Below are 3,396 nucleotides of genomic sequence, written 5' to 3'. Positions count from 1 at the left end.
GGTTCTCTAGAAAGACAAAACCAGATTGCTAATAATGATAGATAGATAGATAGATAGATATAAAGATAGATATATGTGACACAAGAAATGAACTGTTAAATTATAAACATATATATATATTACAATAAATTATAAGGCAGTACAAATGGCTCCGTGCAACTCATTCCGGTGAGAGAGTTGTGAGACACTGCCAGTCCTTCAAGTCTTGAGAGCCACAAGGTAGTCCTCTGTAGAGAGATGTAGGCTATCCCAGCACAGGCAGCAAAACAGCAAGGCAGGTCACCAACTGTCAGTCACCAGCTCAAGAGATGTAAATGTCAATTGAGTGGTCTTAAAGGGACCTCAACTTACAGCAACACAGTCCACAAGCTAGGCATCCTACAGGCAATGTAGCCTGTAAATTGAGGCACAGAACAAGCAAGGCAGTCACACAGGTCCGATGACCAAAGAGCAAGACAGGAAAGGCGAGGCTCATGGAACCATTTATCTTTCTGCCCTTCAATTAATCCCACTTGTGTTTATTGGCCAGGCTTGCACAACAAATTAACTATCTCAAGTAGCTACTTTTAACTACCTATAATTTCCATTTCAGTTTATACTCTTATTATGTTCTGATTAGCTTACTTACACTTATCACATATATATATGCTGATTTTATGAAGATCATACATTTTGTTTTCACTGGCGGTACTTCTTCATGCTAGAAGGAAAAAGGAATCTATCTTGTAAGAAGTAAGGCCAGAGTGCTCCTTAGAGCAGTGGTTCTCAACCTTTCTAATGCCACGGCCCTTTAATACAGTTCCTCATATTGTGGTGACTTCCAACCATAAAATGATTAAAAAAAATTTTTTATAAAGTCTACAGCACCCAGTATTCCCAGGAGTCTCCCACCCAAGTACTAACCAGGCCCGACCCTGCTTAGCTTCATGAGATCAGACGAGATCGGGCGCATTCAGTGTGGTATGGCCGTAGACCATAAAATGATTTTTGTTGCTACTTGATAATTGTAATTTTGCTGCTGTTATGAATCATAATGCAAATATCTGATATCCAGGATGTATTTTCATTGTTACAAATTGAACGTAATTAAAGCATAGTGATTAATCACATAAACAATATGTAATTATATATTTTTAAATATTAATTCTATTTACAAATAAATTAAACTTTGTCTTGAAGCATGGTGTAGCATGGGTAACAGTGCTAACATAACAACAGCAAACTACATGGCTACAGTTTGTGACAGTATACGTAAAAAGCCAATGTCAGTGTGAAGGTTGAGATAGCTTCTTGCTCACCAGATCAGACATTCTCGGGGACGTCTTTGCAAGAACACAGTGAAGATCATCTTCCACAACAAGTCTACTTGTGTATTTAGCCTTGATAACCAACAAGCTGGAAAACCCTGTTGCACAAAGATAGGTTGTTGGAAATGGAAGATGAAGGTGCAACACAGTCTCAACCAGAACAGGATATGACTGAAAACACTTGATCCAGGATTTTGTAACTGTCAATGTAGAGAAATCTGGCTGCATCACTGTTAATAAGTTCAATGAACTTCTCTTGTGATGTCTCAAGAACATCTTCAACTTTGACGGCTTCTGGCAAGTAAAAATGGAGTGTCAGGTAGATTTGGAAAGTACGATGAAATTTTGTCTGCAAGCATGTACAAGTGTTCTTTCACAGAAATTATCATGGTAATCCTTTTGTGTGGTTCAATGTCATGTTCTTCAAAGAAAGTAGATAAGGTAGGCAACGTGCAAATTTATTTTCATCCATTATTTTCGCCAAAGCTGAAGTTTCATTTGGAATTATTGGATCTTTTCAGACAAATCAAGGCACGTTGCATTTGGTTCTTGCAGTGATAAATTTAACTCATTCAATATGGCAAAGATATCAACCAAGCAAGCTATTTTCTGAAGTTCACTTTTATTGCTGAAAAGTGTTTCGCATTGTGGTTTTGCTTTCTGATTTAAAAGCATTTTGAGTTCATCATGAAGCTCAAAAACATGTTTGGAAACATTTCCTCTCTACAAACATCTCACTTTAGTGTGGAATAAGAGAGCATTACTCAACTCATCCAATTCGTTGCACAATCGTGAAAATAGTCAACCGTTTAAAGCGCTCGCCTTTACGAAATTCACAGAACTTATGATGCTTTTCGCTACTTCCTGCAACTCATGTGGCAGTGTCTTCATTTCTGATATTTGCCGATGAGTCATACAGTGAGTTCTGATGATTTTGGGTGACTCACTCAGTACCAAAGATTGAAATCCAGATCGACATCCTAGCACAGCTAGAGCACAATCTGTGAAAATACCACAAACCTTTTCCCAAGAGATTTTATGCTCTTTCAGACATGAACCAACGGTGTCAAATACATGCAGTATTTGTCATTTCAAGAGGTTTGCAAAAAAGAAACTCATCTTTAATGTTACCCTCATTAATATACCTCATGTAAACCAGTAGTAGTGAACAGTTTGCAATGTCTGTAGATTCATCAAGCTGGATGATAAATATTGGAAGTGGAGCAGATTTAATTTCCTGGATTACTTGATCAAGAATATCAGGAGACATGTCATCTCTTCTTCTGGAGACAGTGTTGTTAGATAAGGAAATTGCACTGAATTTCATAATAAATTTGTCTCTGATCATAATTCATACAATGTCTTTGGCTGCTGGCAACAGTAAATCATCAGCAATGGTGTGAGGTTTTATAGCTCTGGCGATTCTGAGTACTGCCAAATAAGAAGCTTCAATGGCTGCTATGTTTTGTTTGTGGGACTTGCCACCAGTGTCAAGTCTGGCTTTCTTGAGTCCATCAGCTTTGCTTCTAAAATAGTTGATATCCTTGCCAGCAAAACTCAGATGGTTGCTATTAAAATGGCATTTTAGTTTGTTTGGCATCATAGAATGAGCTGATAGAACTTCACAACAAATAACACATTGCAGTTTCTCAATTCCTGCTGTAATTAGTGAGGTAAAATGATACTGTAAAAAATCCTCACTATATTTTCTTAACATTCTTCTCTATACAATCCATTGTCAGGGGATGATTTTCAAATGAAAATAATATATAGCCTTAGCTTTACTAATCCAAAAGGTGATACATGGCATAGTTCAGTCAATACAGTTCATTAAAGTTTCCGATGATTTCAACAAGATGGATTGATGGATGCAGTGGCTGTCACAATTAGCTCAGGACTGTGCTTTGTTTGGTTCTGTTGTACATAGTGTCACTATGGGTTGTAAGCCAGGGAATGACACCTAGCAAAAACAAAACAATAATAGTTTACCTGCAATATATGCATGAACCTTTTTCTCTACAGCTCCACCTCCCTTTATGTTATTACTGCTACAAATTATACGTTTATGTGTTTTGTTCCCCAAAACTTA

General features: G+C 37.3%; 1 pseudogene; it reads right to left on the bottom strand.

Moving 5' to 3' along the window:
- Positions 1 to 855: 855 nt before the first annotated feature.
- On the bottom strand, positions 856 to 974 carry LOC142443883 (5S ribosomal RNA; annotated as a pseudogene).
- Between the last annotated feature and the right edge of the window lie 2,422 nt (positions 975 to 3,396).

This window comes from Tenrec ecaudatus, chromosome 3 (assembly GCF_050624435.1).
Source record: "Tenrec ecaudatus isolate mTenEca1 chromosome 3, mTenEca1.hap1, whole genome shotgun sequence".
NCBI lineage: Eukaryota > Metazoa > Chordata > Mammalia > Afrosoricida > Tenrecidae > Tenrec > Tenrec ecaudatus.
This window is presented reverse-complemented; position numbering and strand designations above follow the sequence as displayed.